The sequence below is a fragment of the Aythya ferina genome (assembly GCF_964211825.1).
Source record: "Aythya ferina genome assembly, chromosome: 1".
Classification (NCBI taxonomy): Eukaryota; Metazoa; Chordata; class Aves; order Anseriformes; family Anatidae; genus Aythya; species Aythya ferina.
The window spans coordinates 107,060,243-107,087,661 of NC_140296.1; the positions used below are offsets into that span (position 1 = coordinate 107,060,243).

The following is a 27,419-nucleotide window of genomic DNA, read 5'->3' on the forward strand; positions in this document are numbered from 1 at the left end:
GGCCAGCTGTCCTGGCTGTGTCCCCTCCCAGCTCCTGGTGCACCCCCAGCCTCCTCGCTGGCAGGGCAGCACCAGGAGCTGGGATGTCCTTGGCTCTGCATGAGCACTGCTCTGCCTCAACTGAAACATCAGTGGGTTATTAGCATTATTATCACCCTAAATCCAAAGCACAGCACCATACCAGTTACTAGAAGGAAAAATAGCTCTATCCTAGCTGAAACCAGGACAATATGGTTAGATTTGCTAACAAATGGTCTTGCCTGGTTTTATTCTCAAAAACTTACACTGCAAATATGAAGCTGAAAATGCCAGAGTGAAGTTCTTCAGTTGTTCTGGATTAAAGAAATCACTAGTTGACTCAATTCACAGTAAGAATTTATTGAATTTTTTGCAATTTGCTTTCTCAAAGCTTTTTTTTTTCTTTCCCCTCTATGGACAAACTCTTCATTCTTTAAGACATGTCTTTAACACACGTGAAGCAAATATTTTTTAGCAGAAAATATTGTAAAATTTCATTAAAACTCTCTGTATACTAAAAATTATAGTATTTTTAATATAAGCTTTTTAAGATTGTATCTTATATTCATCATCATAATAGCTTCCATAATTATTTTTATGCAATAATTTGAAAATAACACATATGACTCTCTCTTCATACCATCCTATAAATTTCAGGTATTTCAAGTATTAATTTAAAGAAAATATTTTTATATTATTTTAAAAACAAAAAAATCCTCATGTATATTTATGTATTTCTTATTAAAATATACTTATTAGTATAAGGTATATAACAAAACTCAAATGTGATTGATTACTTACACTTCTTTGAAGACAAATTAGATGTTTAGCTGTGTTAAATTATTCCTCTAAGTCTTGATAATCTTCCATCGACTTCCATGGGTATTGCAGCAGCCTTTATATGAGTGAAAAGAGAAGAATCTGTGACTACCAAAATAATCTTGAGGTTATGTGTGATTACTTCAACTGCATATCCTTGTAAAAAGGAATATTCTTTTAATCCATTCTCTTCAAATAAAAAGTACACAAGCAGAATAAAAGTAACTTCAACACAACTTGTTTTTAGAGTGTCAATGTATTATAAGGATCAGAAAAAAAAAAAGAAAAAAAAAAGAATTATGGCTTAAAAGAAAAAAAAAAAAGAATTATGGCTTTAGGCCACATATAGAATTTACACTTCAAAATGACACTTGCAGATGGACATAGAAAGGTCTGAGGGAAATACTTCTTTGATCAGAAATGTTTGTAAGTGTTTTTCCCTCTCCATAATTACTTTTTTCCTGCACAAATACTAGTATTATTTTGATTGAGAGTTCAACAGTACCTGACGCTATCAATACCTAGGGGAATCAATCTATAATTTCCTTTGGTCTTTTCAATTAAATGCTTAATAAGAGACATAATGCCTTAGTGTTTGTTTGTTTGTTTGGGCTTTAAAACATATGTCTAAAAGTACAAGTTCCTTGTAGTTTTATAGCTATTTACACCACACATTTAACCCAAATTCTGTCTTCCTGGGAGGCTTCCCAATATCATGGGTTGTTTACATTGTCTCTTAAGTCCCTAAAACCAATGATAAAGTTAAGTCATTTACTACAAATTCCAGATCTGTTAAACAATGATCCATGTTGTTTATTTTAATTAAAATTCCTGACAATATTTATTGGAGAAATATTTTATTAAAGCAAAGGAAGATTTCCACTGTGGAACAGGTACTTAGCTTGATAAATCACATTATAAAAAGATTCCCCTGATACTACAGAGTGTAAATACGCAAGTGGCAGTGATTTAACAGTATTTGTGTTCCAGTTGGGAAAATAAACAAACGTTACTGCATTTCTTGTGCTCTCAAGTTTAGTGGTTAGGAGACTGGCAATTTTACATGGCTTTTTCTTCTCTTTGCTTGTCTCTCCTCTCTCCCTCCCCCCACCAATTCTCCTCAAATTTGGGGTTTGGGGAACAATCATGGTAGTTTTCAAGAAAAGAAAGGCACTCTAAAAGCTATAGTTGAAGGTAAATACAAAGGACAACATACAGGTAAGATACATGTCATGGTACATAGGGTGGTACAGCAGCATAGAAAGAAATTAACTCCTTTCAAGAGCAGGGTCAAAAATTCACAGTTGAAGGCACTGATGATCAAGTATTACCATTTTCCCTCCCAAATTCCATTTCAGCTAATTGTACCGATACTTCCAAATAACTTCAGTTAAAATGATTAAAGGTATATTTAAATTTTTGTTTTGTTTTGTTTTGTTTTGTTTTGTTTTGTTTTTTCAACCCTAAAGCACTGTGCCTGGCCTGGGCTTGAAAGGGTTTTTCATGAGGTTGCTAGCTGATATGGGTACTAACCTCTAGCATGGAGAAATAACAAACCATGGTGATGGGGCTGGGGATTGATGCCATCTTTGTTCAGCACAGGCAGATACAAAGAACATTGGTCAGCAACAACTTAGGACCCTATGGCAAAGAAAGAAATGTGATAATTAATGTGCGTATTACATCACAGACGCCAACAGATACTTTATATATAAAAGGTAGGAATCTGATTTGGATATGGCAGATACTGATTCAAGCTTTTTTTTCCTAGCATTTTATGCTATAAAATGCTTTTTTTTAGCATTTTTTCTTTCTTATTTTGACCAGTGAAGTTTAAAAATCATTATCTGATTTTTTGGAAACAAAGTAATTATTTTTTTTTTAATTAGCATGTCTTTTGACCAGAAAGATGCTCATTTTTTTCATAATTCATTCAGGATGGAGCAAATATCTGTGAAATAATAGAAGCTACATGTAGGACTGCAAGGAATTTATCAGCTTTAGTTCTTTACAGTTACTCTAGAACATAGCAACTTGTGACCGGCTTATTTACGGAAGAACATCATCTTACTTGATAAAAAAAAATAATCAAAAGTGCCTTTATGTCAAAGATATCTCCTGTGTTCTGGACGCCTTTAATCAGACATTGGGTCTAAACACTTACGTGTATTTTTGGATAATTTCTCAAGCAACTTTCATTGTCTTCAAATTAATATCTAAGGAAAAATAGCATTAACTTGCATTCATGTGTTTAAAAAAACACATAGGTAAGAATGTATGGGTTTATTAACCAAAGGATCAAGTGATGGCATGTCATGCTTAGTGGAATCCTGTACTGGGGAAATTCTAGTTGTACACTGCAGGAGGGATGCAAACAAAAAATGTCAGATATAAATACGCACTACTCTTTTTCCGAAAGGCTGCCCTGCACTTCTTCCCTTTTTCTGACTAGCTCCAGGTACGCAGACTGGCCTGAGGCCCTCCGGGGGCCAAGCACATAAAGAGGGAAGAGGGGCAGGACTCGGGAAAGGAGGCAGGCTGGGAAAGGTTTTTTGGTTTGGTGGTGGGTTGCTTTGTTTGTTGTTGTTGTTTTGCAACAGAAAGCCTTGAGTGTACTTAACAAACTGAAGACATCTTGAGACATTAACTGTGAATTTCTTTGGTTGAATCAATGGCATTTTCAGCTATGACAACTAGTTCCAGCAGATATTCATATGCTTAATGTTGTGTCCAAATAAATGAACTTCTGTTAAATACAGTCCCTTGAAAGTGGTCCTGCAGGAAATGCCTTCTTTAAAGTACCTATCAATAGGATGATTCCTGAGCATCTCAAACACAATCACAGATGAAGCAGTCTCAGAGAAAAAGTCATTTTTGTCACTTCTTAGAATTTATAAATGTGAAGTCTGGACAGTGAATTATGAGACTAGGCCAACGTGGTAGCATTGGCTTCACAGAAAAGGCTTTTGGAGGAAACTCTAAGTGGCCTTTAGAACGAAAGTCCATGTTTCAGTTTCCTCTGATGACTTGAGTGTTACGTATCATGGCACTGCTCAAACACCACTGTCAAGTTTAAATAAAGCATTGTGCTGTGCTCTCTCTCACTGTCTCTGTCTTCTGATAAAGCCTATATGCATTATGGGTATATCAAAGCCTTTCACTATGAGAAATAAAATCAGGCATCATTTAAGGACACTGGAAAAAAGCTGTCTCCCAGAAGTCCAACTCCAAAAATAACATTAAGTCAAAATATTTTTCTGAGAAACAGAGTTTTACTTTGAAGAGTGGCCAAGAAGTGAATACAGGGCTAATTGGTTGCAATGATAATTACCAGCAAAGTGGATTTGTTAGTAAACACTCACTCATTCCAGAGGGGCTAGCCTGCTGCTCAAGCATGGCAAATCTGTACACATAACTCCTCTTTACGCTAAATCTTAAACACATTATGACCAAGCTTCTTCCACTTTAATGATATTTGTGAAAAGGCAGCGATGGCACAGAGTAGCAATAATGCAATAAAATACCTCCGCAATATTCATTTGCTATCTACAAGAGGGGATATATGTGGTGTTTCATCTTACCACAAGATGTATGCAAAGATAACTTTTAATTCCCAAAGAAAAGAAAATAGATCAGAAGGGAGAGTACTGCTTGCAAAACAACTCTTCCCTAACAGTTCTTATAATGATGTGAAATTTCATCTCTTAACACTGTGAAGTGGGCAATTTCCAAGCCTGGCCTGTATATTGCTGTGACTGAAAAAGAGACAACTTTTAGGTGTCAGGTAAGATAATTATCTTTCATAGCTCTGAATAGAGATGAATCTGTAGAAGAGTCATTTATGATACAGCAGGAAGAGATGTCAGCTAGGTAGGCTGTCTACTTTTAATGTGAAGTGAAGGAGGAAACCTCTTGTCATCACACTTGGAAGCCAAACAAAGTAAAATCTAAATGAAAAATGTTAGCACTTGAAAAAGATTTCCTCCAAAAAAATTGAAATTCAGAATTTTTCAACAGATTCCTTTTTCCACAGATTCACATGACTTTTAGTTCTCCAGACCAGCCAAGCTGATGGGCAGTCTTTTATTAATACACCTGATTGGTACTTTCCAGGGATTTCTTCTAACACAGGAAATTTTCTGTCACCTGCTGAGGAGAACGGAATGGCATCACCATGGTTTATGAAGTCCCTGTGCCAATTGTGTTTCTTTTGGTAAATCTAGAAAGGATTCCTTAAGCAGAGAGATGGAAAGATGAACTGTACCACATTCATACTGAACACTCTGATCGCCATATTTCAAAAGCTTTTTGTTGTTTTTTACAGAACAATTAGGAAATCATATAATCCATTTGCTATTTTCTAATCACATCTTACATGTCACAGACCTGTGTGGGAGAAAGGTAGGATGTGCTCCCTAAAGATGTTTCTTTTAGGTTAAATATCATTTGAAAAGTAATTACTGATGCTTAAGGTGGAATAATAATGGCACTCAGATCATTAGAATAATGTAAAAACATTAATATAGTATCATGAACATTAATACCATCCAAGCTCGCAAGACCATTAGGACTTACCACATTAAGGAAGAAACACGAAAACCTACTCATTCAAGAGCACAGTGGCAACCAATTTATTCCTCTTATCTTAAACTACAGTCTGTTAGGAGACTGGAAAGGTTAAAGAGAAACAGTAGAGGGAAAGATTTGCTTTGTTTATGGAAAACCGTATACTCCAAAGCTAAATAACATACAAAGTCATTTGAAAGATTCTCTCAATCTAATTTTCTCTGTTTCCATACATCAAAAGAAGATTACAATTTTAAGACACATGCTACAATTACTCAGAGAGCTTATCTGTAAATGAGATTCAAAAACATGACATGAACATAATGTGCTGCCAGAAGACACCACGACACAGCTAATCTGCCTCATATCACATTTCATGTCACTGTTCCCATTGAGAAGGGAGACTACCCTTGCTTAAAGATATGTTGTGAGCACAGTCATGCTTTCACTGAGATCCCTGACAAAATTTTCCTCACTTCAGCATACAGCTGCACATTTATTTATGCTATCTATTGTCTTCTGCGTTAGAAGTAAAATAAAACAAAATAAGAGCTGTCTGGAAAATACTTTTCTATGCAGCTTTTATCAGAAAGGAATTGGCATGCAAACACATACCAAAAAAGGCCCCTGCAGGTCCTCAAATCCTTTGTTATGCACAAAAATACATCATGAAATCATTAAGCAAATAGTACCGGATTTATTCCTTGTTAAATACAAACACTACGAAAAACATCATAAAGAAAGTTTTCCAGATGCATTTTCACAGAAAACTGAAAATGAGAACACATACTTATAGCCTGCCTGTGTTTGCACACTAAATAAGAGATAAAAAAGAATGGCAGAGACCTGAGCTTTAGCATGTCTGAGGGTCTAAAGTAATCTGCATTTCCTGGAAAATTTGCACTGTTCAGCAGAACAACTGAAATCCCAAGCCAGTGCAATTTCACTGCAGTTATCATCTATGGTACAAAGGCAATGATTAGGCTTTTTTTTTTTTTTAATGTCATCAGAAGGGAGTCCTTCTGGAATAAAAGAGAGCAAAACGGTGTTCAAATGAGCTCTTTCAAAAAATTCAAATTTAAGGGGATTCCATCTCTAACAAGTATTCTGTTGTCTCAGGGCAAAGGAGCATTATAACACAGCCCGGGAAACATTGTTTAGGACTCTGCAAAAAGATCACCACAATCAAAAAGTCCAGTCAGAAGACAATGAATAGACAAACTTCAGTGCATTCTCAGCAAACCAGCTGGCATGTTTGATTTCTATTTCAAGTAGATTTCAGATGCATTATTATTTCACAGCAACAAAATGACAGAAATTAAGCAAATGATAAAGATCAAATCAACTTTTTGAACTTCCATGATATACTTTTATGTAATAAACGAGGAACAGCTGAATTAAACCAAAATAAGTATTTATGTTGTATCTCAGATGATGAGCTACTCAGAGAATAAATATGAAAAAGCAAACAAACCCTGTATCTAACAATCTTTGATAAGGGATATTCCACCACCAATATCATAGCAGCAGGCCTACAAATCTCCTTCACTATTATGTAATTCTGAAGTCAGAAAATGTTGTTCTTGGTATCTGGGGAAGAAAGACTGACCGTTTTGGAAGGAAAACTCTGGTACAGAAGAGAACTGAACTCAAATCTTTTTAGACCCAAACCAGCCCTCATTAGACTAATCTTACTTGTTTGGCATGGACTTGCTATTCTAGGGTATTGCAAAACTCTCATTTTTTTTATTCCCTCTACATTTTAAGATTTCTGATGACACCGTGTGAGTCAGCACACACAAGCAGCAGACCCATGGGTAAAATGCAAAGAGATTTATTTTCATTACCTCGCCAGCTGAGGTATCCCCAAAGCAACACCCCAGCAGAGGCACACAAGTGAGGATGCAGGCACTGCTAAGCTCAGTCCATGACAGATTACCAGCCTACTGTTTACACATGGTTTTATCCAGAGTTTGCACAGGCACAGTTTTTACCACCATGCTGTGATTCTCACTGTGCTTCTTTGATCTCTGCAGCATCTTCTCAAGCGCATCTGATAGGGTGCCTCCAAGTCTACCAAACACCTATGTTATCTATACACACGTGCTACTTGCCAAACACACAGAGCACAAACAGCATGAAATGCAATCTATGTGCTTTCCTACATTACTACTCCCCAGATATTATGCATTCCCAGATGCAAGGTCACCTGAGTGTCTTTACAGTTCTTGCCAGTCTTCTGTTCTGATCCCATCCTACTTGCCAATCTTCTGTTCTCAACCTATTCCTCCCAACAGACATCCACAATGATTGTCATTATGACATTTTGCAGTAGTCTGAAGTAGGTATAGAGTAGCTACTCAATAATTTCCTCTTATGTATATATACATATTCAAGTAACTTTTTACTGAAATTAAAGGATAAAAGCTGTGATACACACCAGGATCATATAGTAGCTTCTCTTAACAAATTGTCACAGGAAATATTAAAACATTTCTACTGTACCCAGCTGTTACATGACAAGAAATCCCAGAAAGAGATCCTAAACTAGATCTCTGTCAACAGTGTAGTCTAATTTGTGTATTGAAATATATCTTGAGATTTTAATGGAGCCAGTTTTGTTAACTTCTGATTTTTTTCTTACTCATAAGATTTTGGTCAGGGCTGGCATGATTTTAATGTTCAGAGACATTCTTATTGTTTTATCCACCACTGAGCGCAACCGCTGATTATCTGATCTATGCATATTCACACCTCTTTTAAAAAAGCAGCTAATTAAAGTCTCAGCTGTCCTCCTCTGTTCTCAAATGATAATATGTATTTACAGGAAGAAGGCAACAGGAGGAAGGGAGGAAAACTTCTTTGGCACTTCAACTTCTTTGGTAAAAACAGGCCAGTTGATTGTTTCTTCCACCTTCCCTCAATTCAACATTAGCTTTGGGAGAGGAGAAACAGAAACCTTGCAAGCTGGAAGAACACAGCTGATATTGGGAAGAACATAATAAAAATTCTTCTGAATAATACTGAGGCTATGGAAATACCAAATGAATTAATTTGAATTTTCAGGCTTTGGAACAAAAATGGAAAATGTATTCTCATGCCATTAGAGAGAAAGAACAAGAGAGCTTCTGAAGTAGGGCAAGAAGATTAACTAACTCAACAGTCATAAATTTAATAAAAAGTTCTTTACGTATCTTCTCATATGGCTGCTACTTGTGAATGTTCTAATAAATTAAAATTCCTGAAAACCAAATTAATATGGATTTTTTAAAATATATATTTATTTCCATTTGCTTCCTGCTTTTCATTCTGGCTTTAATTACTGTGTATTTGTTGTACTACAAGCACACTATAACAAAAAGTTTCACCCAAGTTGAAGACATGCAGTCCCTTCATTCAACTACAGCTCACAGTACTTCTTGAGGCTTGGATAACTTTTTTTTTTTTTTCAACAGTGAAAAATTAATCATCTGAAGTAAACATTCAGTATATTGCTGTGCCTGTTTTAAATCCAAGCTGCAACATCTTGCTCTCTGTCACTAGTGAATTCTACGCTGTTTTCTCCGAATTAACAATACCTACTTCAAGTTCATTCTTTTTGTTCTCAGATTTTGTAACAAGACATTAAAAGGAAATTATTCCCTTCCAAATTGTTAACTTCTCTGTCAATGTGTCAGATTAGAGTACTTAAGTAATCTTACTCTAATACTATAAATGTCTTGTTTCAACAGTTCATTTTCATACATCGAATTACTTCAACCATTGTAACGGTCTTTAATTACTTGGGCATGCCAAGTTAAAGCCACAGTAAGACAGGAGTATGTCCTTCAGACAGCAGACCAAAAATGGTGCAAAGCAGTAAGCCCTCAATGGAACAGCCTCCTGCTTTGGCATATAGAAGAATGTAGCATTTGTTTCGACTCTAGGTTAATTGGTGGTATGACGGACACAGAAAGTACAGAATATATTAAAATACATTGTTCACAATCTCCCTAAGCAAGAGCCTTAAGTGACTTCCAATTCCTCTGTTTGAACAAACAGACTTTGCAGCCCTGTATCAAAAAATACAAGGATGCTTTCCCCAGTAAATACAAAGCCCTGAATATGCTACTGAATGTGCTAGGAGGGCTTCTGAATTCAGTTATGTCTCCTGAGGAAAACTTATGATGCAGTTTTTGACTAAGGATTACAGGCTCAGGCTGCTTGACATAATGGTCATTTCTATACAGATAACAGTATTTTAATTGCCAGGGCAATGAAGCACTTTGGTTTAGTACAGATGAGTGTAATTCATCTTGACTGGTCTCTCAGCTATTCCTCTAAATTGCCTCTAATTTCTTTAGAATTAATTGTGCAAAGTATAATATAAACTCAGTTGTTTTTGTCACAGCTCACCATTCCTGGAAATCCTCCAATGGCTGACAAGTGGTTTTAATGAAGCACCTGACCTTTAACTAAGTCATCTCCAAGCTTGTTAGCTATCATGCTAATGATGGAGTTTGAACAGATATTATGTGTTCAGGGACACGTGCACACACAGTGCTACATTTAAATAAAAATATCACCACTGAGCTTATGAAATAAAATGTTCCTTAGATGGTAAGTCCTAGAACTACGGTTTCAAGGCAACTTTATTTTAATGTGCAAACACAAAAGAGGTACATTACAATTTAATTGCTGTATTACTCTTCATTTTTCCCTACAGAACTGAAGTCACTTATTCATGACAGTAAGGATTTTATTGCAGTCAATGATTACTGTGTGATATTCAACATGACACACTTTTCATACTTTAATTTGAAAACGGAGCTATTAATTACCTTGAAGAATGTTTGTATTTTTTAGTGCTACACAATGAGGGTCTGTGTTATTAGCACATCTCCACAAAATGAAGGTTGTATTCTTATAATTTCCTATAAGAAATCAAGAGAAACTTCAAGGATTTAGAGTCATGAAATCACAGGAAAACACGATTTGGAAGGGACCCATCAAGTATTTTTATACAAAAAAAAAAAAAAAAAGTTTATTTGTATTATTTGTACAGTGGTCTCAGACTTATGGTTCAATTTTTGGACTGTCTTGTGTCTGGGCTCGACAATCCTTGTGAGTTATTTCTAACTTGGGATACTCTATGATTCTATATGCAAATAGCTTTTGACTCTCTCTGTTTAGTTCTGCAACACTCACCCTGGAGAGGTTCTCTTCACCAGTTTTCTGGGAAGCTTTTTCCCATGTCCAACTGCCCTATCAGTGATGAATATTTTCTTAATATGAACCTACCTTGATGTATCATTTCAACACATCTGATGTACTTAGAGAGATTCCCTTCACTCTGGAAAGCAGAGCAGAGCAGGGGAAAGGAGGGGGATTGCTGTGATGCAGCTGTGGTGTGGTGCCTGTGTTGTTTTCCAAAAACACAGGAGCCAGTGTCTGGCTGAGGTTGGAAGGCACCTCTGGAGGTCACTTGGTCCAACCCCACCTTTTAAGCAGGGCCACCTAGAGCAGGCTTCTTAGGACCATGCCCAAGGCCGTGGTATTTGCAGGCCTGTCAGTCTAACTTTGGTGCCAGGTGAAACCATGAAGAAGACCAGTCTGAGAGTTATTGAAAAACACTTCAGAGACAACACGCTCATTGGTCATAGCCAACATAGGTTCAGTAGGGGAAAGTCCTGTTTAACTCACTCAATTTCATTTTACGACAAGGTTACCCATCTAGGTGACAAAGGGAAGCCAGTTGATGTAATCTTTCTGGAGTTCAGCATAGCTTTTGATACTGCTTCTCACAGTATCCATCCAGACAAAACGTCCAGCATACAGCTAGACAAGTACATAGTACGATGGGCAAACAGCTGCCTGAAGGGCCAGGCTCAAAGGGTTATGGTAAGTAGAGCTACATCAGACTGGTGGCCAGTCACCAGTGGGGTTCTCCAGAGCTCCATTTTAGGGCCAGTTCTCTTCAATGTTTTCATAAATGATCTGGGCACAGAACTTGAATTCACACTAAGTAAGTTTGTAGATGGTTCTAAATTAGGAGGAGCTGCTGACTGCCTCCAGGACAGAGAGGCCTTGCAGAGAGACCTTGACGGACTAGAGGGTTGGGCAATCATCAGCTGTGTGAAGTTTAACAAAAGCAAGTGCCAGATTCTGCACCGGGGAGCGAAGAGGCAACCCTGAATATACGTACAGACTGGGGGATGAGAGGCTGGAGAGCAGCCCCGTGGAGAGGGATGCAGAGGTTCTGGTTGGCAGCAAGTGGAATAAAAGTCAGCAGCATGCCCTGGCAGCCAGAAGAGCCAAGCACACCCTGGGCTGCACAAAGCCCAGCGCAGCCGGTCCGGGGAAGCGACTGTCCCGCTGCGTTCTGCGCTGCTGCGGCCTCATCTCGAGTGCTGTGCGCAGTTTTGGGCGCCACAATGGAAGGAGGATACAGACCTACTGGAGAGAGTGTACAAAGGAGGGCCATGGAAGTGGTGGAGGGTGTAGAGGGCAAGACATGTGAGGAGCAGCTGAGGTTCCTGGGCTTGTTCAGCCCAGAGCAGAGCAGGCTGAGGGGAGGCCTCGTGGTGGCCTGCAGCTCCCTCACGACGGGAGCAGAGGGGCAGCTGCTGAGCTCTGCTCTGCGGGGACAGCGACAGGACCTGAGGGAACAGCATGGAGCTGGGACAAGGGAGGGTCAGGCTGGGGGTTAGGGAAAGGTTCATCACTGAGATGGCAGTCGGACAGGGGAAAAGGCTTCCCAGAGAACTGGTCACGCCACCAAGTCTGCTGGAATTCCAGAATCATTTGGACAATGCTCTCAGACACGTGGTTTGATTTTTGGATAGTCCTGTGTGGATCCAGGAGCTGGACGTGATGACCCTCATGGGTCCCTTCCAACTCAGGAGAGTCTGTGATTCCATGTCCAGATGTCTTTTGACTCTGCCTCTTTACTTCCAGAATCTCACCCAGCAGAGGTCGTCTTCACTTTGGAAAGCAGAGCAGAGGAGGGGAGAGGAGAGGAGGGGGATTGGTGTGATGTGGCTGTGGTGCCTCTGACAGCACAGAGGATGAGTCCCAGCGGGGGAGCTGTCATCAGGGCAGGCAGCAGCAGCGCCACCACACTTTGGCCTTGGCCATTGGTGAGTGCAGATTGCACCTCCTGCAAGCCATGGCTTGGCTGATCTTCCTCGCCCTGGCTGTGCTGGGCACTGCCCAGAAGCCATGGTTCCTGGATGATCGTGTGGATGCGGATGCAAATGAGCGAATGCAGCATCATGCGGAGCAGCTGATTGAAGGCATGGCTCGGCTGCTGCATGAGATGGAGGAGAGGAGCCAGGAGCAGAGCGGGGTGGCCCTGGGAGCCCTGCTCTTCACTGCCTTGCAGCAGTGGCAGCTCTGGACCTTTATTGACCTCCTTGTCCTGCTCTTCGGGCTCTGCCGGTGGCTCAGGAAATGGAGACTTGGGCTTGGCAGCAGAAGCAAGCAGGGCAGCTACCCAGGGAAGAAGGAGAAGGAGAAGAATGATGGTGTAGAAGACGACAGCCACACCGATGACACCTGGGATCTGGGCAGGGTTTGGGCCAATCGCACCCAGTGGCCGGCGCCGTACATGGCCGAGAAGTGCAAGGTGGTGGAGGAGCTGGTGGACAAGCTTCCTGGTGCCTGCCAAAGACTCTCCGGGTAATCTCTCTTCAAGGCACGGCTGCAGCCAGCCATCAGCGTGGGCTGCTTCTCCGAAGACGGGAGTACCCGGCAGGACAACGTCCTCTACCGCCTGCTCGTGCCCCTGAGGCCTCCCCCCGGGCACGCCTTCCACCTGGAGCTGGGCGCCGAGGGGGAAACGCCAGCGAGGAAGCCCGGCCTGCGTGTGGAGTTGGAGTGCGCCTGCGCGAGGGAGCGGCTGGTGGGGGACATGCTGTGCTTCCTCCACCACCCCGAGCACGAGCTGAGAAGAAGACAGGAGCCCAGCCTGCTGCGCACCCTCTGCACCGGCTCCTACCTGGATGTGGAGGAAACCACTCGCTGGTTCCAGGCCTTCATGAAAGCAGCCTGGGAGCTTCTGCCGCAGTCGCGCCACTGCCGCCTGACGGTGCTGCCCTCCCGCCGCTCCTGCAAGATCAGGCTGGCCAACGCCTCCCAGAGCACCCTCTCCATTGAGATCACGCTTGGGGTGCAGCTAGATGACTCGGACTCCTTCCTGAGCCTGGAGTAGCCGCGGCCAGCTTCACCAGCAGCACGGCGCCACCAAAGAGCTGCGCTGTGGCAGAGATGCAGTCTGTCGGGCACACGGCCAGGCATGCCCGACCCCACAGCTTCCACCTCAAACATCTGCAGCCCTGCGCCCATATGCTGGTGAGCAAAGGCTTTTCCCCCCACACCCTGAAGATGGCTGCGATTCACCAGCTGACAGCCACAGCCCTGGCAAGCCTGGCAAAGGAAAGATTGCCCCCTGCGCCTGGATGACCTCCTGCCGTGCCTCTGCTGCTGCCTGGAGAAGAAACACCTCAACTGCTTCCTCGAGAGGGAAGGCAACGAGAGGGTACCTGAGGAGATGGATAGTGTTGTCCCCGGCCTCCCAAACAGCTGGACTGCTCAACTTCTTCCAGGCAGTGAGCACCCAAACTCTTGGAGGGAATCCATTCCGTCAAGGAGCTTCATCCTATATATTGATGACAATAAACAGCCTATGTGAACAAACGCTCTGACCGTGTCTTCGCAGCACTTTGTGGGGGAACATGGGCACAGGGTGCTGAGTGCACTGCTGTCACAGAATTAGGAAATGTTTTCCAAAAACACAGGAGCCAGTGTCTGGCTGAGGTTGGAAGGGACCTCTGGAGGTCACTTGGTCCATGGTGGCCTGCAGCTCCCTCACAAGGGGAGCAGATGGGCAGGTGCTGCACTGTGCTCTGCAGGGACAGTGACAGGACCTGAGGGAACGGAATGCAGCTGGGACAAGGGAGGCTCAAGATGGATGTCAGGAAAAGGCTCTTCACCATCAGGGTGGTTGGGCACTGGAACAGGCAGCCCAGGGTAGTGCTCATGGCACTGAGACTGAGTTCAATAAGAGACTCTCAGACTTACGGTTTGATTTTAGGATTTTTCTGTGCAGTCCCAGAAGTTGGACTTGATGATCCTCATGGGTCCCTTCCCACTCAGTTTACTCTATCATTTTATGATTTCTATAACTTAAAAATATAACCATTACTTTTTTTTCCAGGTTTTATTTTTTTTTTTAAACTTGCACAATTAGCAAGTTACAACCTAGAAAAAAATGCTGTGCTTGGTTATTTTTGTTTTCGTTGATATCATTTCTAAATGAGAATAATTGCATGGAAATTTTGAACAGATTTTATGTGTACGTTGTAATGAGAAAAAATGATTCACAGGTAAAATCCAACTTCTGCTTTGTTTTGGAGTTTCCAGTACTCTCACCAAGACAACGAAAATTTAGTGTGGACACTCTCAAAATCAAAAGATGAACCAAATATTTATATTTGGCCATTCTCAACTTGCCTTGCAAATCAAGCTGTCCTTAACTGAATGAAGGAAAAAAAAAAAAAAAAGAAAAAAAAAATCTTTCAAGATGGTGAAACAGGTAACCACACTAACAAATCAGAACTAGAATGACATTTTAGAAAGTTGTCACTCCGGTCAGTATTAATTACAAAATGTTTCTGAAATATCCTATCTTTATACAGCCCTATTTTTGTTATTTCCTTATTGATTTACTCTTGGCTTTAGATGTCATAATTACGTCAATTAAGATATTACCTAACATCAGTCATGGGTATTCTTTTTCTTTTATTCATTATGCTCACAATTTTTCTCTCCAATCCGGAACTACATTTGAAATAGGAAAAATTAATGGTCATTTCTGAGCCTGAGAAATGAGAAAATTTTGCAGAAGAGAAGAAGAAGAGAAAAAACTGACAACTTGTTGGGCCACTATGTGCCACAGAGGATTTAGTATAAGGTTCTTCTAAAGCAAGCTCTGTGTAACAAATATTTTTCCTCATTATACAACAGCATATTGAAATTTCTAGTGTGTTTATGGTATTATTCCATCCTGATGAAGTGATTGTAGCAGAAATAAGAAGGATGGAAGGTATTTAAACGCAAGTGTCACAAGGAGTCAATATGTTCAGTGGACTACACACTGAGCAGGATCTCAGATCTCATGTCTACTCTTGGCTATGACAGCAGCCTGCTCTGTGACTTTGGGCAGGTCATGCTCATCTCTCTTTTTTTTTTTTTTTCCTTTTTCATTTTTTTTCACTTGTGTAATTTTCTAGTTACATTGTGAAGGTTCTTTGGCCTAAACTGTCTCTCATTTTTACGTAACTGAAATAAGGAGAACACAAGTAAATATCAACACCACTGTGTAATACTGAAATACATATGATAACTCAGAGGATGTACAACTCTTAATTACGTAGTTGCTGAATTAAAAAAAATCTAAGTTCACTAAAATTATTTTTCCCAGTTTTATGCCAGCATCCTCAAAGAATTTGTATGATGCATACCTATGGTGACACCGTGAAACACCTTATTACTTCAGCAGGTCTTAAGGATCTTTTACACTTGATTTATTACGTAAGCATGTAATGTGCCACTTAAAGAAGTAATATATACATGTATGCCACTAAATTTGGTTCAACTCCTTTTTACCATAATAGAAACTGAAGGAACGTGGCACCTTCTAATTGTTCATCACTTTCACTATCCTGAACCCTTGAATAACCTTGGCAAGTCTCTATGATTCTATGTGTTCCAATGAGAGGAAACTAAGATTGTGAAATGTCTATTTATTATTTATGATGTTACTTGAAGCAGGCATATAAATTATAAGTATGTAACAGTAATAATTTTTAGAACCACAGAAATATTGTATATAAAAACTGTAAGAAAAACAAATATAATTTTATATATACGTATGTGCATTTTTACAAACATACACATACAAATATAAATATAAAATCCAGATAGTAACCAGACTATTAACTTACATTTTCTACTCTTAACAGTAGGGTAGCTCACCTCACAAATCATATTTCTGTTTGAAATGAAAGGTGCACTGCTGCCAGCATTTTGTAAGAAATAATGACACACTTTACTACCTGTAAGTGCTGACTGAGTGCTTCTGCTCTTCCTTCCCAAGGTGACTGTAACACAGATTGATGAAAGATTCGGCAGGACTACAAAGGTTAAAGATGCAGACCCAGAGCTAGAAGGTAGCCCTGACACTGATGGAATACAGTACAATGAGAGTACCCACATTATTGTCCTATCCTCTGATAACCAGTGTAATATGAAAACTGACTACAGGAGAAGGGAACAAATTAAATCCATTAATCAAGCATATCTGTGCTAAACAGTTGTTCTGAACAGATGAACAAATGAAAAATTTACTGTTTGTTTCCATGCTTGCTAGCGCCGGAGAAGAAAATTAATTATAACACTGTGGCTAAACTATTAGTTAAGTTTTTTCTTGAGGAAACTATTTATTGCTTTGTCAAAGAACAAATGAACCTCATTAGTAAGATTAGTTTCAGCTGATCATTTTGCATTAGGACAGACTAATAATATACCCTTTAAAGATACATTGAAAGAAATAACTCTGAAGAAATAGAATACATTTTTTTACCTCTTACAGTATCAGACTGTTAAATCAGAAATGTATGATTTGTTATCCAGCTAAAAATCAACTCTGCTTTCTTCAGTTTGTTCTGATAGAGTTAAGTATATGGCTGTTGACTATAGTTAGCTGTTTGTCAGTGATTCACAAATGGATCTCTCTAGTCAAGGGGTCTCAAAATTCACTCTAAAATTCTGCACTTGAAGTGAATTATCTGAAACCTACCTAATTCTTAAACAAAATGAAAACAACAAAACCAAACAACAAAACAAAAACCCTTAACAGGGAATATTTCCTTCCTTCCTTCCTTCCTTCCTTCCTTCCTTCCTTCCTTCCTTCCTTCCTTCCTTCCTTCCTTCCTTCCTTCCTTCCTTCCTTCCTCCCTCCCTCCCTCCCTTCCTTCCTTTCTTAATAAAATGAAATGAGAGTCTAATACAAACTCAATGAACCTCTTCCAAAAAATTCCATCGATGGAAGCAAGATATACAAAAGTTCTCCAACCTATAGGGCAAACAGTACAGGCTGTTTTTTCTATATTGCTGTGTCATCCTTCCAGAAACTATTATTGAAGTAGTCACTCCCTTTTGGAATGAACGGAAACTGGCGTTCTATGAACTGTAAGCCATCATAGCAAACTCTTACTTACAGTTGGTCAGAGAAATTACATACCTTTGCAGTACAACATTTATGCTGACATTTCTAATCTCTTTTTCAAAAAGGAAGTTCTTCATGGTGAAGCCTCTGGTTTACAATGGGCTCTGCTACAGTGCTGGATTTCTCATGATATAAACATTTCCCATGGGGAACTGAACTGAAATCATGCAGATGAAACAGCCAAACATCAAAGAGTAATTAGCTTGTCCATGTGTAATTGACCTGATTCCCACTGGAACTCTACAGGCAAAGTAGTAGTAGTCAAATACTTTAGTTAATGAAGTCTGTTTCCATTGGCTTTATGTCTCTTGAGTGCCAGCCATGGTAGGTAAACCTACACGAAGAGCTTACAAAGCTTGAGACCTTTAAGCAGTGCTTTCTTCTACATAGCCTCCTCATAGCAATCTGCTGTTATTCTTCACATTTGCAGTATTAATAATGCCTGTTTTTCTGTCCAATACCTCAATATCTTATTTTCATAAGCCTTGAATTCAACTGTACTTTGCCAGTGACCTCTGTCAAACCTAGCTGGAATTGAACAACAAGTTATAATGTTACTGAGAGGAATGAGGAGAAAAGAGTTGTAACAGCACATGGAAACTCATAAATCCCAATTACATAGGTCGAATTTTCTTCTAAGTCTAAGAGCTGCTATATCCCATGATTACTCTTCTCCTGATCCATCCGGTTGTACAATCTGTATTCTTAACTGTTGCAAGTATCAATATTTAAAGATAATGTTTTGGTGCTAATGGCTTCTCTAAATTTAATTAAAAGAAAAAAAAAATCCTGTTATCAGATTAGAGCCTTTTGTTTTTAATATAGCTTGTTTAACTCCAAGAAAAATCTTGATCAGATTTGGAAATCTGACCTACTGTCTCTGCTTTCTATTGCTCAACTGTTTTAGCTGTTTTTTTCTTTCTAGAGTAGATAGTGAAATGCAACAGAAGTTAATCCAACAAAGGCAGCTGCTAAGACATCTCTGACAGCCACCCTTGAAATTCACTTCAGTTGCAAAAAGGCACTTGGTATGATAGGGACAAGTGATTTCTGAGGGTAATCTTGAAAATTACCTCAAAGACTTAACTGTAGACCTCACACCCTTATCATATGTACTGGCATTCCTGTAGTTTAAACAAGGCAACCTGTCTTTACACTGTTACAACTCCATTTTGGCAATAAATCCATCCAGCCTTAAGCTATTTTAGCAGGAAGGAATGTATTCAATACAAGTCCCACATGGTGTTTCAGTGTTTGCCTTTCATAATCCGGCTACATGATGGGTGTCCAGAGGTTATCTTTAACCATATTTCTCTTTACTATGACAGGATAAAATCTTTGACATTATGTCCTTAGTAGTAGATGACTGCATTAGCCCATATTCTCCAGAGTAACATTTGACAGATTGTAGTGTGAATGGTGCTATCTGGAAGGAAATGTGGTGTGGGCACAAAGGACCATGATTCAAAACCTCCCTTCTTCCACTGCTGGAGCACTTAGGCCTGGTAAGAACTGAAGTCATCCTTTGTGAAAAAAGCACTTTAAAGATTAGCCAGAAGAGCCTTCTCCTTTACAGTAGTAAATCTTCGGTGAATAATGGGGAACTGGCTACCATAAAAAGACGATCTTTTCTTCCCCTGTACTGCCTTTGATGACTCTGGCCTATAGCTGCACTCATAATTTTGACTGATAAAAAAGTAGTTTCTACTTCTTGCGTGAAGGATGTGTACTATGTTGTATAGATTGTGTAAACAGTAAATGGAGATGGCACATAATAAAACTATCTGAAATCTCTATTACTGTGAGAGAAGTTTCCAAGTCAAGGTAGACGAATAGAGAACGATAATAATGTCAACACTAAGTATTTTTGAAACACAGTGGAAATTATACTTTGGACTACCGATGATTAGCTACAAATTATAAAAAACATGTTTAGATTTCCTTCTAAATGATACGGGGGGGCTGTCTAATCAAATGCGCTAGGAAATGGATAGCGGATGCTATTATATCTGCAATATTTCATAGCATCAAATGATGAATTAACAGAAGATATATATTATTAAAATGGAAATTATTTACTTTCTTTATTCAGATTCCCTACTGAAAATTAAAGATTAATGAACAACTGAGAATATGCAAACAGAATATTGGAATTTTGAAGACTCACAGATTACCCAAACAACTTAAGAGTTGTTTTGAGGTCAGCTTGAAAAAGACAAATTCCAAATTAAACTCCTACTAAAAGTGCCACTGTATGTGATGTGAAAGGTTTAAATTATTGGTCTGAAATAGGCAAATCCTAAAACTCTGTGTCCCATTTTAGAAAGTAGTTGCTTCATTGTTTAATGGAATCAAGTACTTTCTTCTGTTATTTTTGACAAAATGCTTCAAAAGGTCTCTTCTTTTCTTTTTCTTTAAGTCAGAATAAGAGAAAAAAAAACTTTTTTTTTTATGAATAGACTTTTTTTTTTTTCTGGGTTGGAATTGCAGATGAATCGCGCCATGCTAGATGAGACTTTGGAATCCCTGGAATGTACCAATTTTTGTCCCCTGCCGTAACACGTTAATCTATTTTACTCGTTTCAGAAAATTATGTTGACATAAGGTCTTTTAACAGGTTTGTTCATTGAAATCTCAAGGGTGCTTTTTTTCCCCCCACCAAGACATATAATTGATTCTGGGAGAATGACCTCTCTTGAGGCTCTTTGTTGTTTCTGTGATAATTTTGTGTTTCTTAAAGTGGTACTCTGGTCTTTAGTCTTTTGGCTGCCTGCTAGTGTAACATGGAGTCTTCAAAAACTCATGTAAGACTAAGTTTTTGAGATAGTCATCAATCATCTGATAAACATACTTGCATCAGTATTTTATCAGAAAGCTCAAGTGTTACCAGGAAACATAATCAACCTGACTTCAGACATTCATGATTTGGAAGCAGAAAAACAAAAACAAACAAACAAACAAAAAGCACAAAAAATAGCAAAACCTTATCAGCTTTGTAATAAGCAGTTAGAAGACAAACAGCGTATTTCAGTTAGGTCTCTGGAGACTCCATATCCCCAGAAAGGGTCTTACTGCAAGCACCTGAGTAATGGTGTGCTTCTGGAGTGCCCTCCTAGCACTACCATATGCATCTGTACAGACACACAAGACACACTGCTCCTCTTCATGTTCTCAGAGCTATCAAGAAACTCAGCAAGGCCCATGCTTAGATCATATGAACCAAATTAAATGGTAAATACATGGTGACTCCTTGCAAAGCCTTGTTCCTGACAAGAACAAGTTTAAGCTCCTACACCAGTCAACAACATTGACCACTAACTGCTCTTTGTTATGATAAAATTAACTTCTCTGTCTTCAAGATTTGTTATATTGCCTTCAGATATATCTAATCCCTAATGGTACTGAGCTACACATTTCTTACCTTATTAAACTCTTGCCTCAATGAGCGCTGAAAGCTGAATTAATTTCAAGAACCAGCCACAATCTTCTCTATCAAGTTTATATCTATATATATAGTATATATCTATATTAATATATAATATAATATAATATAATATAATATAATATAATATAATATAATATCTATATTATATATAGAGTATATATCTATATTAAGTTTACTTTCTTAAAATACTTAAATCCAGCTTTGACCAATGAAGGCATTTCTCCAGTTCCTGTCTTAGACCTAGGATAAAGAACCATAAGAAAACATGAAAAACAGAAAAGAATTTTTCATGTCTCACAAATTATTCTATTCTAGTTTGTTCAGCAATTTGAGACAGTTTCACTCTAGGTTGTTTGTTACTTTAACAATATAAGAAGCACTTTCTCATACATTAAAAGATTATTCCTAAGGAAAGAGTGAAGTTAATGTATGCTCATCTACAATATTACAAAAACTTTGCAGCCAGTGTTATCAAATGTATGATTTTCAAAAAAAAAAAAAAAAAATCCGAAATTCAAAATTTTCTACAAATTAAGCCAAAATCAAACAACAGAAGTATGAGAAAAAGATTTTTGTTAACTAGATTTGTTACATTTAAATTAGATAACAGATAGATAAAAACAAAACCAGATTTCTTTCCCTTAGAACTTCATGTCAGAAAGTATAACTCCATATCTGATGAGAAAGGAATAGAATTCAGAAAGACGGGTCAAATAAAACCTCTCTTCACTGCTAACTATCAGTGTTTGTTCCACTTCAAAGAGCTCCTTCTACAAACAGAAGTTTCTCTGGTTAAACTAAATTATCAGGGACCAAACATTGATTTCAATTGCTCCCATCTGGAATGACTCAATTGATTTTAATGAGATAGACAGAGTAACAATAGCAAAGTCTACAATGTTACAATATAAGTCAACATAGCTTACTAGGATTTATACTGAAGAAACTTGTATCAGGACGTGAACCCCATTCACGTAGTCAAAACAAATAAACAAATCCCCCTCTTTCCTTGGTAAAACGAAGTCTTTTAAAAAGAAAGGGAAGTTGTTCTTGTGAAATTTCTATCCCCTTAAAGAACTTCCCAAAATAAATCTGATTCTACCCAGTCATAGGGCCCAGTCTTGTCATTTCTACCTGACATCTGTTGCACTCCAGTTCACGTGGTTCAGTAACTTTCACGTAACAACAGTATTAAAAATTCAGTGTAGTTCTATTAATTGAAAGTAAGCAAAGAACAGATGAGTTTGGAGTTAAATTCTGAATCACCAGATAGATTTCAGATATACCTGTTTGTCCCATCCATTTTAAGACATTCCAGTTTCCAAATTGCATTGCTTTCTACTGCAACTAAGTGAATTTGCAACAAAGTAGAATTTATTAAAAAAAAAAAAAAAAAAAAAAAAAAAAAAAGCTAGCAGTAGCTCAGCATTTTGCAAACTTGGGCCAGTGCCTAACTACAGGTTTCTGAAAATCTTAATCATAGGATTTATTTCTCTGCTGCAACAGAGAATAGAATAAATGAGATTATGAAACCCATAAACTGTTCCATTTTCACTTGGTTGGATTTCTAGACAGGTAAAATAAAGATAAATGTTCTCCAAATCAGGCTTCTCATTTTGACATTCTTATTACAAATAATATAAATTGTATATGAAGCCCTCCCTCAGATCTGAGGGAAAGGGCTTTCACATAAGGCTTTGCAAATTTATGATCAGCATTGTTGCTCTGTGTGTGTGTTTGGAATGGTATTTCAAAGATTTTTTACTGGAGATTAAGATCCTCTATTTCTGTATGTGAATACTAATTCTTCTTCAAAGTTTTACCACCCAAAACTCTCTATCAAGTGTGTGTTATTTCATATATAACCCACGATTAATGCAAAATATGTTACTAGGTACACCTAAGTTTGACAGCTTTTCCACATTTCTTTTTATTATCTAATATTGTTCAAACACTAGATCTTTGTTGTCTGCTAGACTTCCACAGTATAGTTCAGTTTAGCTACTGCCATGACAGTGGTATCAGTCACGGGAAAATAATGAATTTTATCTGCTTTCTGCTGTATCATATACCTTACTCTGTCTAGTGTCAAAATCTTGTACTTTAAAGCCCTTCCAGAACCTCATGGATTAATCACAATCACTGTCATTTAGTAACGTTGTTATAATGACATCAATGCATGCAAGACAAACAGCAAAATCTATATAGTAGTTTCAGACAAAAAGCAAAAATCTCTCAAGCAACTGAAAGGACAGTTTACACAGGCAGAACTCAGGCCCTTCACTAGTGCTTGACAACAACACACATAGTTCCTCCTATAATCTTTGACAATTTCAGAGTTTCAATAGCCAGAGATTATGGATTCTATTCGCGTTTCCTTTAGTTTTTATTTTTTTGTTTTCTTTTTTCAACCTCCAAACAGACTGGCTTTCAAATAGCATAGTTGTTTCTAGCACTATGAATGTTCACTATTGACTAAGAAAGAGAGAAAATGAAACTACTTCACAGTTACGCAATTCCTGGCAGTAGGTATGTTGTACAGGAGACCTCCACCAGCAAGTGCATAACAGGACTGCGCCTTTTCCTTTCGAAAGGGGCAGGGTGGTTCCTGAGAGCATGCTGTATCTTCTAAGCCTTCTTACAATTTTCTCAATTACTTCTTTGCTCACTGCAGTGTTTTTCCTTTAATAGCTGGTCTGCCTTCTATGTTGATAAACTGTGATCTTCTACTAAATGGTCCCAGTTCATATTATGTTTATACGGCCATCTCCTTATTCAATAGAACCAGTATCTTCATTAAGAGAACTGCATTCATAAGCACAGTAGAGACCACTGAAAACTGATTGTATCTGCAAAAAGGGATTTACATAGTTTGAGAGGATCTACAGGGAAATCAAGGAAGCAAAATTATGTATGTTGTTCTTTGCAGAAGAGAATACTGAAAAACCTTGCAGGAACCCCTTAGAAAAGTGAAGTGTTGACAAGCAAAAGATCATTAAAAATGGTATTTTGACATGGGCCTTCTAATTTTTGTTTTAAACTAAAAAAAAAACAACAACAAAAAAAAAAAACAACTTTGAAAATAGATGTGTGAAAAGAATGAAAGGTTCAGATAAAGGTATGGAATAGAAACCGTAAATGTAAGACAAGATTAAAAGTTCTTTAAAAGAATACAGTACTACAATAATATGCAGTAAGCAGACAAGAGGATAAATAGAGCTTGTCATCCCTTCATTTAGAGCATTATTAATGATTTAGGTTGACAAAATTGTAAAATAATGCAATTCAAATTTCAGGTATAAAAGGAAAAAAAAAAAACAACATTTGAAATCACTCCGCACAGTATTAGAATAACATGGTAAGAATGCTTCCTACTTTTGGAAGCAATCATTTATCATTTTCACATTAAGTTTAGTTTTGTCCCTCTACCAATTGATGCACCCTCCCTGAAGGGGTACAAGAACAGGTATTTTTCCTTGGAGAAAATAAAACAAAACAACAATGCACTAACTGTGTTAAACAAAAAGAGGACAAAACCAGAATTATTAACTGCCTTTCTGTATCATTTCAAAAATACAGACTGCATATGTACGTGCACAGATACAGAGCTTGGGAGCTGTTCAGAAGTCTGTAAGTCTGTTCCACAAATACTCGGACTGACCAATGAAGAAGTTCCCTAATTTGCAGAGGAAGCTTAGGTTGTCTGGCTGACACCCTAAATCTGAAGAGAATATAACAAAGAACTTCTGTCATGGCAGGAAGGGAGGAGGTGCAATTATATGTAATCTGAGGACAATAAATGTAAACAAATTTGAAAACTACTTCCAATGTTGTCACAGGTAGTTAGATACAAGCAGATAACGTTACATATATAAACACAATATTCTTTTAAGGAACTATTTTGGTGTAAAGTAAACAAGCAACAGCCCTAGAATGCATGCAAAATGAAGGACTGTCACACAGAGGTCTTGAAAGTATGGGGTACGGACAAAGGCCTATGGCTATAAATACAGGTGGCTACTTACTGATCCACCTGGACACGAACCAGATTTAGGGCATAACAAAAAAACACTTACAAAACAAGGCTTCATGCATGGCTTAATTGTGCTATTGAGACCATTATTTATCTTCACAGAAAAACATATTCTAAAGAGTACTGAAATCACCTAATAAAGAAAAACTTGAATCTTGAGGAATAATTAGGAACAGAAGGAACTCTGAAATTGCATAGAATTGCATTTCAACAGATGAAACCTGTACCTATCTAACAGCGTACAGGTTTGTCTTTAGATTGTATGTATGCACAATAAAAACCACTGGTTGGACCGGCACCCTACTTCAGCATCAGGTATGCAGAATTGATCGCTCTCATATCGCATAGTAGTATGTACATAAGTATTATTTTGGTTGTCAGTAAAGGAGAATTATATTTTCATTGCTTGCGTTTGGTCTTATACTCTGCCCTTGAAGCTTGGTTTTCATTTCAGATGCAACAGTGAATCACTGGTAGCAAGCAATACAAGAGAGATTATTTTTTCTGGCTCATACCAATGGAAGTTGGGGAGCTTTTATCTTCAGGTTTTGATTCACAGACAAGGACAGAAGATATTGTGAATTTAATAATGCAGATAATGAAAACAGAGCAGCACTATGTCAGTGCTGACTTTCACTGGATGTATTACTGCAATCTCTACCTCTTACATTTCTAACTTCTCAAACAAATTAAATCAGTTCTTCACTTTGAATAACAGCTGGATTTTAACAGTTAAAAGATGACAAGATGGCCATATATTCTCTATAACACTAAGACCTTCCTTCTGGAAGTTTTATTCTGTAACTACGATTGCCTGAAGAACTTAACTTCCATTAGAAATAGGTAAGTTTGTGCGACCACATCCTAGATTAATTCTCCTTAATGCTGGAAGGCATCTATGAGCTGCCTCATCTCCGATTCACATTGAGTCACTACAGTGTCTCATGGTTTCAAAGTCAAAAACTTCCAATCTAGATGTGAGATGTATTTAATCTTCAAATAAGCTTCAGTACAGCTTGGCTCTCTTCTGTCTTTATCAGCATGAGCTCAGTGACACCTGGCTCTTCATCAACATTAACAGTGTCTCCTGAGTGAAACACTAAGACGTGAAATGAAGGGAACTGAAAATAAAACATGCCTACCTAGGTAGGCAGCGAGAACATGAAGTTTAGGGAAGATCATGCTGCTTTGTTAGAGTCGTCTCTTTTGGATTAGACAAAATAGACACGGGAAAGTTGCTTTTTTGTAGAATATTGTGTAGAATCATGCCAAGGTTATAAGACCTTTGCCCTGGGTCCTGACACTGAAGAATTGTTCTTTACTGTGTACTTTCCACTGTTTTCTCACATAAAAAGTCCTACAGAGGATTTGATCATACCTTCTGCTAAGACTATTTTGAACATTTCAACATAAAAGAGTATTTTCCTCCTAACATTCCATCCCTTCATTTCAACGTATTGATTTCTTTTCTGATCCCAAGTGATGTCTTTGACAATAATCCTTCTCTCTCTTAAAAACTGAAGTATCTACAAATATCTGAAAGTCATTAAGCTCAGGTCATTTAGTAATATGAATCATTACTTAAATTTCCAGGAGCTTTATTTTCTTTTGTTTTCTCATGTTAATTGGCCTTTCCATTCTAATGAATTAACAGATGGGTAAAGAGAGGAAATGGTTTCGAAGAGAAAGAAAAAATAGATCTTATTCAAGAGCAGTTTTAGATCTGAAGTCCTTTAATTTCCCTGCTCTTGCCAGATAACCACTTCCTATGTTCCACAGAAACATAAGATTACATCATCCAGGTCCCACAATGGAGGTTCCCCAGACTCTGCATCCTATTGCTTATTCCTGCCATAAAAACAAATCAAGTATTGCACCACTATTCTAAAATCATTTGAAATTACTTTTACAATATGAGATCCACAACAGATTCTGCCCCAGAAACTTCAAAAGAAAGTGGATACCCAGAGAGATACCAGACAGAACTACTTCCCAAGCACCAGTAATAGCATGCATTGGTACTGGAGCAAGACTAGTTTCTATATAAATAATCCTTCCCTTTTATACTAACAACAGATGGAGATTTATCAAGGAAGTCCACAGAAGTTCTTATGTAAGCTTGAGATTTGGAAATCATTCTTTACAAGATCAAACTGCTTATCCGATTCTGATTTCTGTTTCTGATACTTATCTGATTCTGATTAACTGTGTTCATCTTTGCAAATGGCACTAGGAGAAAATAAAATAACTATTTAGTGTTGCATAGCCGT

At 38.2% G+C, this 27,419-nt stretch overlaps 1 long non-coding RNA gene and 1 pseudogene across 2 annotated transcripts in view; one reads left to right on the forward strand and one right to left on the reverse strand.

Moving 5' to 3' along the window:
* Positions 1-818: 818 nt before the first annotated feature.
* The window catches only part of LOC311430362, a 48,044-nt gene continuing 21,443 nt past the window's right edge, over positions 819-27,419 (reverse strand). Inside the window, exons 3-4 of the long non-coding RNA XR_014688733.1 lie at positions 2,371-2,478; positions 819-913 (exon numbers count right to left, since the gene is read on the reverse strand). This is a non-coding gene — a long non-coding RNA (uncharacterized lncRNA). The remainder of the gene's footprint in view (positions 914-2,370; positions 2,479-27,419) is intronic.
* LOC311424904 (inositol 1,4,5-trisphosphate receptor-interacting protein-like 1) lies at positions 12,551-13,594 on the forward strand (annotated as a pseudogene). Its single transcript has one exon. The product of its transcript is annotated as an inositol 1,4,5-trisphosphate receptor-interacting protein-like 1 (transcript).